General features: G+C 40.7%; 1 long non-coding RNA gene across 5 annotated transcripts in view; it reads left to right on the top strand.

Annotated features, from left to right (window-relative positions):
- The window catches only part of LOC130606815 (uncharacterized), a 246696-nt gene that overhangs the window by 99601 nt on the left and 130311 nt on the right, over positions 1 to 16784 (top strand). For all 5 annotated transcript variants that reach the window (XR_008974067.1, XR_008974069.1, XR_008974066.1 and 2 more), the window contains exon 4: positions 11487 to 11703. This is a non-coding gene — a long non-coding RNA (uncharacterized LOC130606815). The remainder of the gene's footprint in view (positions 1 to 11486; positions 11704 to 16784) is intronic.

Below are 16784 nucleotides of genomic sequence, written 5' to 3'. Positions count from 1 at the left end.
AAACAAATTAGTCTTAAATTAGTAATTGGGTAAAAGTAATTTGTTCATGGTGTGTGTCTGACTTTGCCAGGAAACCTATCCAACAATTTACATTTCCCATGCACATCTCGCCACTAACTTGGAGCTTAAGATGCGATATGGGAAAAATACTAGGTATAACTGAACTGCTGGGTGGCTGTCATTAGAATTTGTAACTAATTGCAATAATATATAATTAGAAGCAATTTGAATTTTTAGGATTAAGACAGAAGCGTTCAATTTTTTGTAACTTCTTAATGTGTCAAATTTGCTTCAGAATCTGTTGCTAAAAAATACTTTGCAATTGCTTGTATTTTTTCACGGCCATTATGAACCTTGAAGTGTGCAAAGTCAATTACCATTTTCTAGAATGAAAAGCTGCAGAAAAAGAAAGGAAGGGGATTCGGAAAACAAAATGTTTGGGCTGCTGCTTGGTGAAGATCCCTTTGAATTTGCTAGCATTCCTGTCAGCATTTCCCCCATCTTCTCAGCCAGTTTTGAATCTGAGGAAATTACCATCTGTGCATAGATATGCAGGAAATGAGCTAAATTTGTAGTGTAAACATTTTCAAATGAATATTTGCACAGCACAGTCTCCCAGCAATGCATTATCCTCTTTCATTTGATAATCAACACATATCCCTTATGAGTTGCATTGAAAGGGAAGAGAGTGACTCTCACTAAACTCTAATTATCCTTCCTTCCTCCTGGGAAGAGTTCTCTTTAAGCTCCCTTTTGTGAGCTGCTCTGCATTTCACAGCAGTTCCACCTCTTGATCACTCTTTCTCCTTCTTTTGTCTCCAAGTGGACTCTGGGATGTAAGGGCATAGCATGAGCTCAGACTGCTCTGCATAGGGACATCTCTTGAATTTCTGTGAGGTGAGATTATCAGGCCAGCCCAAAGCCTTGGAGAGATTCACAGCCATTAACTTCGAACTGAGCTTTTCTACAGGACACAAGCTTCTTGTGATAATACATAAATATTTCTTGGCTTAGGACTGGGAGGACGACATACTTCCATTAGCCCCAAAGTACTTTTGACTCGATTCAGTCTCTGGCAACATGAGTCAGCTGTTTCAGCTAAGCAGTGTTTCTAATTCAGCCTTTTTCTAATAAGCACGTACGCATAACGTGAGCTTCCTACATCGATTAATCCGTGTTTCCTCCATATGGCTTGTAGATTTTTACTTTCTTTTAATTCACTGCAAGCTGCTGAACAGTAAAATGCAGTCAGGATCTTATTCTAGCAAAAAAAAAAGGACCCCATCTGAAGTTGCCAGGGAATTGCCAAGATTAGCAATTGGGAAAGGAATTTTTCAGGCTGTCCCTCTGACTAGCAAGGCTTGAAAATGGGTGAAGTCCTTAAGTAGTCCTGTATACGGGGCCCTGCATTTTTCTAGGTAGCTTTCTGAAGGCAGGATTTGTAGATCATGGCAGCTGGACCAGACCTTGCTGAAGCTGGTTCAGAGGGACAAAGGAATAGGCCTGTGGAAGTGTCCCGTGAGAGTATTCAGCTGAGATGCTGCACCTTTATGAGAGGCGAAAGGGGTCAGGAAGTCAGAAGGAGAGGAAGCTGCTGGGGTTTGGAATAATTAGGACTTAAGAGGTTTGGAAGTAGATATTTTGTATTTGGAAGGGTAGGAATTTACAATGTGCATGGAACAGAATAGCTCCATTTACTAATTTTAATGTGCAGTTAGGAGTGTCAAGAGTCGTAGTAGCAAAGTGTAGCTATTGCTACTGCTGGGCTATCAGAATAAAGCTGTAGACCTATTCATGTCTATCCCCCTATGTGGAGAACGCAAAGAGAAATAAAGGTCTAAAGCACTGCAAAATCTGACTTCCCCTCCTCACTAGCAACCTTTATTAATAGCCCCTGACCACCAAAACAAAATAACCCTACAGCATTTTTCTTTCAGTACCAATGAATCTAATGGCGCAGTTTTTCTCCTTCAAACAGGGGGAATGTTGATTCCCGGAATGCACTTTATACAAATTAAAGCCCTTTCCCCCTTCCAAACATAATTTTTAACAAAGGAATCAATCTCTCTCCTAGCAAACCAAGGTGAACAAATATATATAATACATAAAATAATTAAATTGCTTTTTTCATATTATGGGAGTTTGTTTGGTTTGTAAAACCAAGCTGGAATATTTATGCCCTTCCTCTTAGGGAAGGTCAGCAGATATATACTCAATTACCTATTTGTGTGCATTAAATCAAATGACTCTATATTCAATATTTTGTTTTTTAATTTTGCCTGAGCAGGAAGCTGGAAATCCAAATTAATGACTCTTCCCCAGTGACATAAATTCTGCGAGGTGTTTGTCGCTTGCTTGCCTTGTTAAAGTGCTCTGACGTGATTGATAACCATTGTCCTCTCTGACAGCGAAGCCTGCACAGCAGCAGCAAGTAGACCAGCAAGCGTGCAGAGAACTTGCACTAGGATCCGAATCTGAGATGTTTTCATTAATTCTACTTCCAGGTTGTGAGGAATGGTTTCTAAACAGGCTGGTATCCTTCTTGTCTTCTCACTAACAGCTGGTGTTGGACATGAAAATATACCAAAGTCACTGCAGCTGAGCAAGGAAAAGTAAAGCTTGTTTCTGTGGGGTAACTGAGGGCAGTAAAGTCCCTTCTGCTAAGGGAAGAATTGCTGTGCCACAGCTGTCTTATGCATGCCCTGTACTGGTTATATAGTATGAATAATTTAACTTGCAGAGGGTCCCCACATGAGTGATCTACCAGGTGTCCCACTCTTGCCCTCTTTCTGTGCACTGACTGGTTGGATCCTGAACCCACAAGAGCAGATTTCTTCCCAAGAACAACAAAGCTTCCACGACAAAATCTGGGCAGTAAATATTTTACACTACTTCGCACCATCTTTTTAATGTTCAGTTCATTATTGTCAGTGATTGGGCCTGCGCTGCAGAAAGTGTCTCGCATCAAGGCAGTCTTCTCCTCGAGGGACTGGGAATCTGAGGGACTACTGCAAGCAAAATGAAGTGCAAGCACCTTGGGAAAAGCTTTATTTTAATCTCATACTCTTTTCCCTTTGTATGATACTGGGATGGAGAATGGATTTGCTGTTTGTAGGCTGATGTTTGTGAGGCTTGTGGAGTTCTAAGGGATAGGTGCCAGCTCATATTATTAGGATCATAGAATCATCGAATCATAGAATAGTTAGGGTTGAAAAGGACCTTAAGATCACCAAGTTCCAACCCCCCTGCCATGGGCAGGGACACCTCACACTAAACCGTATCACCCAAGGCCTCGTCCAGCCTGGTCTTGAACACTGCCAGGGATGGAGCATTCACAGCCTCCCTGGGCAACCCATTCCAGTGCCTCACCACCCTAACAGGAAAGAATTTCCTCCTTATATCCAACCTAAACTTCCCCTGTTTAAGTTTGAACCCGTTACCCCTTGTCCTATCACTACAGTCCCTAATAAAGAGTCCCTCCCCAGCATCCCTATAGCCCCCCTTCAGATACTGGAAGGCTGCTATGAGGTCTCCACACAGCCTTCTCTTCTCCAGGATGAAGAGCATATTAAAGGATCTTTCCTTTAATATACTAATTGAGTCCCTCCTAATTTGTTCACATTATAGGAGCTTAACTTGAGCTGTATTACCTGCAGTAAGTCCTTAAGAAGGTATAACTAAAAGCAGATGAAGCATCAGATAAAAATTGCATTGATTTGGCAATTAATGCAAAAATTGGCAAAACAGTTTAAAGTGTTTGGTCTTGAAATAATAAATATGGAACATGTAAAGGAATAGCTATTGCCAGAGCTTTGGAATATGAGTCTGAGTCAAGGTCAGTATTGACAAATGACCCTTACAATGGGCTCGGGTAAATGAGTAGCACCAGTGACCTGTGGATGTTGATGTGTCTAGAATCCCGGCAGAGGTACCTGTATTGCATCATGGAGAGGTCTCTATAATCAGTGTATTGTTACTGCTTTTATTTTCTCTTTAGGCAGAAGCAGAATGTAAATGTAAGTAAAAGAGCCGTGCACATTGCTCTTTCCATAATCCTTGTGCTATGAACTATTTTTTCCCCATAGGCTATTAGTGTCTTTGAGTAAGTATCTAGTTCTTTTCAATAAACCCTGTGCATCTGAAGTTAAAGTGGTTACTAGTAACTAAAGTGACAGCTACTCAACTGCTAGCAACAAAAAGAAGCTTGTTAAACCTGAAGATGTCACATCATTTTCGTAACCACATTTCTGAGCTGTAGGAGACTTGAGTGCCGTATTTCCTAGGCAGAAACAGGTAGTCAACGAGGGTGTTTATTCATTGAAGGTCAGGCTTTTGTATTATGAAACTTCTAGCAGATGTGATAAGCAGTAAATTGCAGATCTATCACCTTTTCTATCTTTTTTTTTTCCTTTTTTTTTCCCTTCCCCCAGTGAGCGTGTGTGTGAAATCAGCAGAATACTGCCTGCATTTGATTTATGGCCCACTTTTGACCAACTCTTATCAGGTTCCCACAAGCCCTTTTCTGATGCAGCTCATGTCTGAATGACAATAGACAACCAGTGCCATTATGCTCCAAAATCCCTCTCTGCATTCTAGACACCTAAGATTACATCTGGGCTATTGATTTATTACTCTCTCCCCCCCTTTTTTCTTCCCCCCACAGGGACCAGATTGTTCAGCCTGAACAAGATAGACTATTATTAAACTGAGCAAACTACTCTATGTGAACTTGGTAAAGAAATAATCATTTGCAACCACCTTTCTAACCACCCAGGTTCATAAAGAAATGTAGGTGTTGAAATATTAAGACTGTTTATATATGGGTCCCACCATTCATGTTTGTTCAGATTATATATAATTTATATACATGAAATGAGACCCAACAGGCATTCTGTTGTGTTGGACATTATAGGCATATTGCCTAAAGCACCGCAGTATTACCACCCAATGTACAAACCCCAAATTATTACAAATCTGAGTTATAGAAATACCTACTGTAACCCAACTGTATCTGTGGCAGGGACGTTTTATGACACCTTTTAGAGCCTCAGCAAAATTTATATGTTCTACCAATAGATTTTTTTTTCTTTTCCTTTTTTGGGGAGGGAAAGGAAGCTATAAATTTTACAGTATGTTGGATTTTTATATCTCCTAAAAATGTACTGTGCAGGATTCACATTTAATATCCCTCAGCTATAGTCATCTGTGTATTTAAGTCACTAAGTGAAAAGGTACAGGCAGGCCTTCTAGTTAAAATGGTTATTTTTTTCCTCTCTCTTTCCCTACTTCTCTCCCCCTTCCCTCCCACAAGCACATACCTCACCCTTGCATCATCTTTTGCTTAAAATAACATTACAAAAGCTGATTCACGCATTCAGGGTTTGTTTGTGCACACCTCTGGCCTGCTTTCAGGAAACTCTGAGCACCAGCACACCAGGCCAGCAAGGTCTGCAGGTGCTCTGAGAGAAGCCCAGGGCATAGCATGGACCAAACACAACAAACAGAGGCTTTCAGAGCTGTGCTCCTCCTGTCATTGGCCACAGGGACAGATCTGCTTAACTCTCGGCTAAACCTCCCATGGTTTATGTCCTACCTCAAAGGATTTACTTTATTCCACCTACTATTCAATTCATTGTGTACAACCATCTATCGTTGCCTGCGTCCTGTTAGGCTGGGTCCTGTTAGACTGTTTGTTACAGTGACACATACGAGCAGGAAGTATCACACAGAGGCTGTAATTTAAGTATTTCCTTTTACTGTCTTACTGTACTACTGATAATTTTCTTTTTAAGGCATCCTTTGTTCTCCTGTGAAGCAAAATTCTGTCAGCAAAGAACCAGATAATGCCAGCATCAAGTGGGGGAAAATTAACTTTTATCATTTCTTACTAGATGTCTGTTTTCTATGCCATCATTTTCTCATGTTTAAGAGTAAAATAGACCTCACAGAAAAAAAAAACGTGTTTCAATTGAAATTTTATAATTATTCTCTATTTATGTGAGCATCTATTTCTTTTCTGTCCGTTCAGGGCTTGATCCTGCCAGATTCTGTGCCTGTTCCAGTGAAACACCTATGAACATGCTCAACAGCATTTGAAAGCTCAGACATCTGTAAATGCTCCTGAAATATCGTAGCGTTTCTGCTTAAAGAGAGCTCCTCGACAGGGTGTTGGGGCAATACCTATTACTGAGGCCTTTTGGAAAGGGAAGAGGAGTTTTCCTTGCGAAAGTCATGCCCTTTCAATTAGGATATAGTTGAGCATCTAAATATTGTGATGAGAAAAGGAACTGTGTGATACTGAGTATGACTAACTGAGACTTTGTTCAGGAGGGAAGAAATGAGTTACACAGAAATACATAAATCAGAGTTTCATAGACCCACAGATGGCATTGCTATAGGTAGTAGAGAGCACTCCAGCTCTGTAAGTGTGCTGGAGAGTTACAGTAGATTCTGGTTAGAGTAGGGAGAATAATTAATGGCTGATGGAAAAGGATGAAATGTTTTTTCTTCGGAATGGAGCAAGTAAGAAGGGATGCGAAGGCAGCACAAAACAAGAAGCGGAGAGTCAAGCAAACTGAAATATGGCAGGCTGAAAAACCCAAAAGGGAACACTTTTTCCCGTAATGTGTAACTCAGCTGGGAAATTCTGTGCTTCTGTTCAACTGAGAACAAATCAAATTTTAGAGAGAGATAACCAAATTTATAGCAGTAGTCCATGCTAGAGCAGGAAGAGCAATGGCAAGGTCATTAGAAATGCACTGCTTCCAGCCTTCAGTAGCTGGGTGTTTGGGGGTTGAGAGGGACAAATAGCCAATAACTATAGGTAGCAGAGTTGCACTTTGAAGCTTAGTTCTGGCTATAAGAGTGTAGCTTGCGTGGACTGTCGCCTTTGCAGTTCCTTTGCTTTTATCATTAAACTCAGTGTTTTATAACAGTTTGGGGTAGCTGGGGTTTTGGATGTCCTGTGCAGAATGCCTTTTTCCTGTCTCCCTGCATTGTGGTTCGCTGTTGTACAGAGGAAATGGAAATCACAGCAGTGCAAACAAGCCAAAAAAGATTTAAGCCTTGACTAAGCTGACAGTCACTCTTGTGACAGTCACTTGGTATTGTTTGGATTAGGCTCTTCAGAGTCTTTTCAGCCTGTTACAACTGTTGTTTCATTTGCATCTTGGTGTTGCCAGAAAAGCAGTGGCAAAAGCGTGCTCTGGGTAAGCCAGATCTCTTCCTCTGCAATGGAAACTCCCCCCTTCCCTTAGTGCAGTTGACTTGAAATTGTGATTCATTTGTCTAAAGGCCTTTCCTGGTTTCACTTTGTTTTGGAGCAGAAACCTCCTTTCTTCCTTTTAGCTCCTGGTGTCTTCTGCCCTGGAATACAGACACTGGCCTGCACAAGTATTGGCTTGCATAATGCTGCTTCAGATAAAGGTCATAAATGGTCTTATTTGGAAATTAATTCAAATAAGAAAGAGAAGGAGCCAAAACCAAGCCTCTACTGGGCATGTTAATAATGTCATTTGTTTACAGAGTGTAAGATCACTGCTAGAGGACATCCTGAATCATTGGCTGTTGCTCTTACTGTTTGCCCTTGGTTGTCCCTGTTGTGGGGGAAGCAAGTCCAAAGGTCAGAGAGACTCTGCTGGTCCAACACTGCCTGAAGACAGCTATTCATCTTCTGGAAACCCAGGCTGATATTTTGAAAGATCAGTGTTATGATTTTGATGCCTAAAAAAAAAAAAAATAGATGGGATTCACTTCATTCCATGGACTCATTCCAGTACAGTCATTTGGCACTGCAACCAGGAGGAATTAGTGCTGCAGTTCTTGAACACTAACCAGGAAAAAGGAGATGGTTGTAATGTCAGAAGCGTGTGGCAGCAGATCAGAACTGGTGTTCGGGGCTGCGACCACGGTGCGTGTGACAGGAAAGCCTGGCGGCATGCGTTCTGTCGTGCTTATTTCTTGCACATGTAAAATGTGTGTGGGGTGGGGTTTTGGGGTTTTCTGAGCAGTCTTCAATCCAGTGTTTACAGAAATATTCCCCACAGAAAACATATTTTGTTTAATGCTCCTCTTACACACAAAGGGTCTGGGAAGGCACAGCCAAAATGCAGTCTTTAGGAAAAGGTGTTTACTGTACAGCAGGCAGGGCTCCATGTAGAACGTATGCTGGGTTTCAGCAGGTAGCAGGTAAAAGAGCAAACAAATAGGGAGCCATATTGTCAGCCATGCTGAAAAGTGCTCTGGTGCCCTTTCCTAGAGCATTTTCTCATCAACAACAACAAAATCAGATGTTTCTATCAGAAACATGAATAGCACAAACACATGGCTCTTGGCTCTTTCCTTCAGTAAGTAGCAGCAGCAATTAATTAGCTCTTGGAACATGTTGGATCTATAGAGAGAATATTAAACCCTCACTTTTTTTTTGAAGGATTAACAGTATTTCTGGGCAGTTCAGCAGCATCAATGATACATGCTTAATGTGTGGAAGAAGCTGGCATTCTGGCTTTGGCAGCAGGTACACAAAGGGTGTCTTCCCACAAGTTCAGTTGCATTCTTGGCTAAAGAGAACACATTTCACTTATTACAGTAAATAAAGCAGGTGATATTCAAACACTTTGCAAAGGTCTCCTGGGTGTAGCTATGGATAGTAGGTAGTATTTGTGCTCCATTTTGTATGCTTGTCAACAGCTGTTCGTGTCAGACGTCTTTTTTTTTGTTAATGCAGGTTGTCCTCAGGAAAGTAATGAAAAGGAGTGAGCATTGTCTCAGCTGCCATAAAGTGTTATGTTCTCTTTGGTATTAATCATCATTCTGAAGTTCATTAACTTTAATACACTTTAGTCTTTATATGTCATCAGTTGAACCCAAGCCTTCCAGATGAGTCATTTGCTATATGCTGGATTTGTGGGGGCAAGCTGATTTTTGAATATAGTGAACATTATGGATAGGCTTCTCCTTCTGCACTCTGCTCATCGCATTGAAATTGCATTTGTTAAACAGAGAAGGTGTTACGAGAGAGGCAGGGTTGTGACAGCCCAAAAGAAGAAGAGAAACCAACTGCAGAGGCAAGGTCCCTCATGGCATGATAGCGAGGGTGCCACTGGGGTGGTGTAACAGCTCTGATTTTCTTTTTCCTTTTGCTCCAGTGCATAAATTGGGCATTGCCCTGTTGTGGCAAAATGAAGCATGTAGTTGAGGAATGTCCCCAAAGCTTGCTTGCACCCAACTTGGGCTGTGCACAAAGCAATGCAGATGTATGGGCTTGAGCCCAAAAGTGAGTGTTAGTGAACACTGAGCAAGCTGGAGACCCCTGAGGGATGCCAGCAGAGCTCAACTGATATCCTCAGCAGCCTCCTTAGCACACCAGCTGCCTTGCCAATATCCTGTGCTGCCCAAAAATCACATCACAGGTTGATTCTGAGGAGGGACATAAGGCAGGATAATGCAGCCACTGACCTTGTGGACTTTTACAGGGAGCTCACCCAGTGCTAAGGGGCTGGCATGTCGCAGAAGGTGCTTGTGGAAGGTTTGACAAATAGGCGGTGAAGGCTGGCACTGTACATGGAGCAGAGGCAGGGGTTGGTGTACTGTGTATGAGATGAAAGATGAGGACAGGGCTAGGTCAGGAATAACACTGTATTTTGGGCAGTTGTCTTTTGCACTGTCCAGATTCCACATAATCAGTTTTTCCATCTCCTCCAGTAAACTGAAGGCATTTGTAATTCATGCTTTTAAACATTGCTGTCTATTTCTGCTACTTTATGGATTAAAAAAAAAAGCCCTGGACTTGTACACACAGAGGTATAATAGAAGAAAATAAAGATCCTTCCATAGCATCAGGTCATCACTCTTCTGGCTGCATGAAGCTCACCTATTGACAGGAATCATCTACCTCCAGCTGATCTTACTTCTCAGCCAAGGTCTGAAAGTCTGTCACCTCCTGTCATGATCTGTCATATAAACATCTCATGCAGTGTTAACCTAACAGTTAGAAAGATTTGTTGCAAGTCTGTTGGATCGTTTATTTGTTTTATTTTTTAAACCACTTAATACAACGGGGGTGAATTTTCTTATAGGTTAAGGGCAGAGGCTGGGTCTTAATTTATCCCAGTAATCTGCCCAGGCTGTGTGCAGGAATCCTGCAGACTACATGAAAAGTGCTTGAGTCAGACTCTTCTCTGCTCAAGACTCAATAAGGGCATGAGTTGATCTAAACACATATATCTTCTGTTCAGGGGGGATAAAGGGAGGAGGAAAGAAATCAATGCTGTCTCTGGCTGAATTTCTAGTTGTGTTTCACAAGGCTGTTACTTGGCTCATCTCCTTCCCTCCAGACATTGCAGAATCGCCCTGCCGAATTCTCTCTGCATTGGACTGCCTGAATTTTTCTCAGAGAAAACAGGCTGGGCCTTTTCCTTTAGCTTCTTCTCTGTCTTGTTCTTTTCTTGCCTTCCACCTTTCCCCTCTTTTTTGCCTTCTCTAGGCTGTCACAAACTGTGCCTCTTGATGTTCTAGCTGTTCCAAAGCCTTCCTCTCCTGGGCTCTGAGAGAGCAATTACACATGAATTGTTTTCCAAACCCTGAGAGCTGCAGTGTCCTGTTCTTGGCCCCAGAAAAAAAATATTGATTTGTACAGATTTTGCTGATTTGTATGGAGGCTTTAAAAGAAGGAAGAGGAAAAATGCCTACTAAAAACCATCTTCATTCACATGAGCAAAAAGTGATTTGTGTGTGTAAGATTTGTAAAGGCTTCTTGGCAGAACTGGGAGAAATAAGCCATAGGTTGTTAAATAATCTTTAAGGTCCCTGTACTATGTTATGGCTTCAATTCAGAAAATACTTATATCACTACAACTGGTCTTAAACATCTTTGCGTAACATAGTTTAAACTACTAAATTATTTTGGTTTTTAGACATAGTTTAATTATAGTGTAAAACTTAAACATAGTTATTTCCTCTTTTAAACAAGCTCTTGCTGGTTTTTGTTCTCTGAAGACTCTTTGCTGTCACTAAACAATTCCAACTAAAGCGCTGAAAGTGCTTTGAAATACATTGTAATGATGATAAGAAATCACCATGTTCAAGGTCTGGAGAGAGTGAAGAGTGTGGTTATAGTTTTGAAACACCCAAATATTTTGCCTAAAACAAAACACCTAATCTTTGCACCACATCATGTATTGTATGGAAGAATCAATCAATCAGCTGTAAAGTCTCTTCTCCATTAAGTAGTTTGTCTTCAGTTCTTGACTAGGTGAAGGGCCCAATAGGACACAGGTCCTATCCTCAGCTACATCACTGGGAACAAGACTGGGGCCAAAGTAATGTTTGAAAGGTTTTCTTTTATTTGTAGAACAAATGTTTTCACCCAACTGTAGCACAGTCAAACAGTGCGAAGGAAACATAACAATACCCCTGTCTATTTATCTGTGTTTTCATAAGGTCACCCATCACCATGGTATCCAAGTGTCTTTCTTCTTTCCTTTAAGGGTCCTGGTCAAGAGTTGAAAGTAAGGAAAAGAGAGGAAGGAAACCACAAAGAAAGAAGCATATGAAAAGTAAAAAAAATACAGACCCGGAGGTAAACCTACACACTCAGAGGTAATTTGCCTTGAGGAGCAAGAACCCTTGAGACCTATGTGTAGACTGTGGAAAAAAGAATCTGTGAACAATAGTAAAGGCTATGAACGTGCTATCCTCTGACAGGTATGTAAACTTTAAGATTAAAATAACAGCTTCAAAAATCTTTCTGTCAGAGTGAGTTTGCTTTCGCTAGTCAGGGTTTCAGGGGAAGTATCACAAAGCCAATGTATATCAAGTGGAGATAGCAAAGGAAAATACTGTGTGAAATTTCTAAACAGGTCAGTTCTTGAAGCACATTGTCTATAGCCTGACAAAGTTATCATGACATTAAAACAGGGTTATATAAAATAAAATCAGGTAAATAAGTGTTAGAGCTGATAGATTATTTTCTGCATATGTTGAATGATCTCAAAGCAAATTTCATACTGAAGAAGGAAGAAAAAGAGTGAACCAGGAGGGGCAGAAAATTAAAGTTGCCTTTTGTTTGGTTTTGTGTCAGTTATTGGTTTGATCAGAAAGTATTTTCACCAACAATTCTGACAATCCCAATAAGCATTCACTTTACAATTGGGAAGGGTTCCTTAATAGGCTTTTAAAGTTTTGTCTCAGTTTAGCAATACACTCTATCATGTTTTGGTTTGGGTTTTTTTTTCCTATTGACGTTCATGGTGATACCAAGGAGAGATGGTGGGTATTTCAATCACACGTTTGTTACCCAGTCTCCCTCTGTGCATGCTATCCTGAAAACTGTGTTGTGAGAAACAGCCTTGTGTTTTAATGGTGTCAGTATGCAGTCGTCATACTGCCTATGGAGAAGAGGCAGGAGGGTGGGAGCAGCCAAGTGTCCTCACCTCCATCCCTGAAGTGGGAGCCCTAACTGCTGTGAGTATGCAAACCTTAGAGTTAAGAGACATCTGAAGAGGATGGTGATAATAAGGAGCTAAGTGTGTCTTGCTCATGTTTATTTTCCCAGTTTGATTAAATATAAATGTCTGAATATCAACTATTTGTATGCTAATCACATCCCTTCAACAAACACAAGCCACTAACCAAACTAATTTTTGTATACTACGAGATTTCTTGACCACAGAAAGCAGACATGATATATATAAAAGGAGTGAAATAATTCAGCATATGCTCATTGCTACTTCGTTAAACAGCAGCTTCCTCCTTCCGGAGACCTTCCTTGAGGTTTGCATATGACCACATGTAATGATGTGGTTTCTTTTCACTAGTAATAGCTTTCTGAGGCAGCAAGATGTGGTGCAAAATCTTACTACTCAATAAGTGGCATTCTACTGACCTAGTTACCCCAAAAGCTAATTGCTAGCTTGTATATTTGCCACACTTCCCAGCAGCACAGTAGACTTCATAAAGTGTCTAGCAAAAACTTTAGCTCCTCTCAGGCCATGTTCAGGTCAAGTATAAGGCCCACTAGAGTCAATGGCTGACTTACATTGTGAAGCGAAGTAGACTGAAAGGTCAAATTCTCAAAATCACCTCATGAACTCTGGCATTTACTTTGATAAATCTCATGTCTCCATATGTAGCTACCAGTTCAACAAGCTACTTAGATCTATGACCAGCTTAGAAAGATGTGAGTCATTGCACTGACTTCAACATGGTGACTCACATCCTTCACCAGCGTCCTGTAAGCTGCCCCTCTGGGTTGGCCCTTTTGCTCCAACAGCCTGTTGAGAAGGCCTGTCTGCGGTTTCAGGTGTTTATTAAAGGCAAATGGGTCATGGTGATGGATTGTGTTTTGGCTGCCTGCTTGGAAAGTCTGACCCCAAATAATGACCCCAAATATTGGGATCTCTGTGTGATTCTCTCCTATTTTATTCTACCAAGAATGTCACATGTAAAGGCATTATTAATTCAAGAGGAAGAACCGTTCCAGAAACTGCCCCCCCCCACACCCCAAACTCTCAAAGAGGAGCAGTAAAATTGTTTCTTTCTTTTAATTGTTTTGTTCTTATTTCTATGCAGTGAACTTCGTCACAAGTCCGAAGAAGTGTTCACCATCATTCCTCAGACCCGCTATTTCTGCATGTACATCAGAGAATCACAAAATTCAGAGATGAAAAAGTTCCTTTGCATTAGATCATCTCATCCCTGCCCTTCCTGACACAGGTTTTCTCTCCCTGTACAGTATATTCTCTAGCGCTTTGTCCAGTCTAGCTTTAAGTAGATTAAATATGGTACTTTCTCACTGCCCTGTCAGAAGCTGTTGGAGAGGCTTGGAGGTAATTGACACCGGCACCCTTTGAAGGTGTGTTGTGGACCTTACCACACTTGTCATTTGTATCCAAACACAGTGCTTTCCTCCAGCTGTCATGAGTATTGTGTGGCCATAATTCTTTCAGACCCATATACAGCCTGTGCTGAACAGTTATAACTAAGATGGAACAAAAGAAATGAAAATGTGGTTTTGGTTTCTTTTTGGCAGACAGTGTACATAGGGTTAATTCTTCTGAGCAGCCCAGAGGTGAAATAGTAAGGTGAAGGCCTCCAGAATACTTTGTTGATGAAAACTAGTGGTATTGAGATATGATGTGCTTGCCTGCACATGAAGCTTTTTCCTAGATAGAGAGGTATATTTTATAGACTTCAATTAATAACTACATTTGAAATATCAACTGTCTGCTCTTGTGACACGGAAAGCAGATTTAGCCAAAAGGTGACTGCTTTTGAAGAACACTGCTGATGATATACGCATTTAAGTGAAGCAGTAATAACGTTTGGAGTTTCCTTTTTCACTCAAGGAATCCACAAAGTGTTTCACTCCGTCCCTGCTCAAACTGTGCAGCTGCTTTGGGGTTGGGACATGCCTGTGACTTTGTGGCATGACAAAATATAGGACAGTCTAGACAAGAAGTCAGTAGTGGGCTGCTGGGCTCCTTGTATTCAGACTCCAATTCCTGAACTGTTCTGTTTTTCCCAGAAGATGTTGATGCACCATCATGAACAGAAAACAAAGGGTATTAGGTAGTCTCTTGGTTTAAAAGGTTTCTTACTTCTCTCATCATAATAGAACCCCAATTTTTAATCCTACGAGCCATAGAACTATAAAGCCATGGTTTTCTTAAGTACAATTCTCCGTCCAGGTCATTGTCATTACTTATTTCTACCTCTTTCAGATAAAGGAATATTGTCCCTTGGTGTAGCCTCTTTCTTACTACTTTTACTCATATTGAAGGTTCTTGATGCAGGGATTATTTGTAGCACTCTCACTGCTTGTCGTTACTGCCTCCGAGTTCACAAATCCCACACCGAGATCACATAACATAGCGCAGCATTTCTTGGACATGTAGCACCACATTAAAATGTCATTTTAAGTAATTAATATTTTATTTATAAATACTTATAAATATTTATTATAAACAAGGCTTTAAGCAGCAGCTCATGAGAAAACAATCTATTACATTTGTATTAAAACATGTTCAAAAGTTTAATTGTAAGAGAGGCTATTCAGCTGAACTGTAAAAAAATTCATAGCAGTGCGTTGCTTTGGCCAGTTCATGTCAGGCTGCCACGTTGAGATGAGAAGGTGGATTTCATTGTGTTCCACACTAAATCCAAGAAACCAACCTCCAGTGATTTAGGGAACAGCTATAAATACTCCATGTTCTTTTTTTTTTTTGTTCCATGTCTTATTTGGGCAATACTTCTGTTCATGACTGGGTCAAATGCTGCTCTTGAAATCCCCTGTATGACTCATGGCTGAGGAAGAGCTTTGCTGGATTTGACGCATGAGGGTTTGTGCCTACTGGAAAGCTGCTGAAAATGGGGTTTGTCCTCCTGACTTCTGCTGTGGGCTTTATATTTAGTCCTGAAGGGACCCTCAGTCTGCTGATCCAGCAAATCAGAGATCTAGCTCCACTGGGGTCATCTTCTGTTTGGTAGGGATCCTTCCTTCCTTTCTTGTGACACACCACTTGAAGTAGTTTTATTCCCCTTTCCTGTGAAGTCTTTCTAGGAAAGCATGGAGGCGTAGCTTTCTCAGGCTGTTCCCCCAAAACATTATTCCTTTTAGGAGAAGAATATATTTGGCTGAGACCCACCCCTTCATAATACAGGGCTTTAAATATGAATAACATAAAATAATAAAACAATCAAAATAATCGTCAGGACTGGTAACTGTTTTACACCTCTAACCAGAATGACCAACCATCTCTGATTAAGTATCCTACAGAAGCATTTAAATTCAGCAGGTTTAATAGTTCTTAACAACTCCCATTGATGGTATTATTTTTCATTGGGAAGAAAAATGGTTATTGCTCGCATTGACCTCTAGTAAATCTTGTCACCCAGCCCATACCCTAGTCCCGAAATATAATTAAAGCACTCTGTTTTGATAATAGTGACTTACAAAAGTGTAGGAACTAGTATTTACATTTTCCCTTTTTATTGCTCTTAAGTTTGGTATGAAAAGAAAGGTAATGCAACCAAATTACCTAAAATAGCCAGGACGGATTTATTTCTGTCTAGGAGTGTTGTAGTTTACATACATCAAATATATATATAACATATATATATGTATATGTTCTAGGATTACCGCAGTGTTTGATGGGCCTTTTATTTTTTTCACTGTGGTGATTTTAGATTCGATCCACAGTGTAAGCACCTTCAGAGGACCACAGCAGTTGTTTTTACCCCACGTAAAAAAAAGTGTCTAAACAGATTAATAAAACTCAGGTTTGTAGCCATATATTTCTGAGAACTGCTGTTCATAATATTTTGTGTTGTTGTAGCAACATGCTCCTCATCTATATTTAGTTTAATAGCTGCTTTTTGGAGTATTGCAAGCTAGTACAGTATATTATCAAGTGGTTTGAATGACATCATAACCTATGAGTGTCATCTCTTGTGGGTTATAAAATCCTCCCAAACCCTCCGTTTGTATTAATGGCTTGTAATATAATTTTAAACCAGGTATTATAGTTTACAGTGGAAGGATAAAAATCCTGGCCTGCCTCGTAGAGTGCACTGGGGGAAGAAGAGGGCAAAGCAAAGTGTCTTTCCCACCTTACTCATGTATGGACTGTTTGAGATGGGCAGTATGGTGCTTACTGGGCTTAGGCATTGTCAGTGGCCCAGGAGAAGTCTGTCAGTGTCTAGAGGGAATTTTAGGTAGTCCCTGGCCACACTCGAGAACTTGGTCTTGTGAAGAAGTTTGGGGCAGAATAAACTCATTGGCCACA

This window comes from Pezoporus wallicus, unplaced genomic scaffold, assembly GCF_028554395.1.
Source record: "Pezoporus wallicus isolate ANWC-B61680 ecotype Strahan unplaced genomic scaffold, APGP_CSIRO_Pwel_v1 contig_4191, whole genome shotgun sequence".
In the NCBI taxonomy this organism is placed as follows: Eukaryota; Metazoa; Chordata; class Aves; order Psittaciformes; family Psittacidae; genus Pezoporus; species Pezoporus wallicus.
The sequence above is the reverse complement of the archived record's forward strand: the minus strand, read 5'-3'. Positions and strand labels throughout refer to the sequence as shown.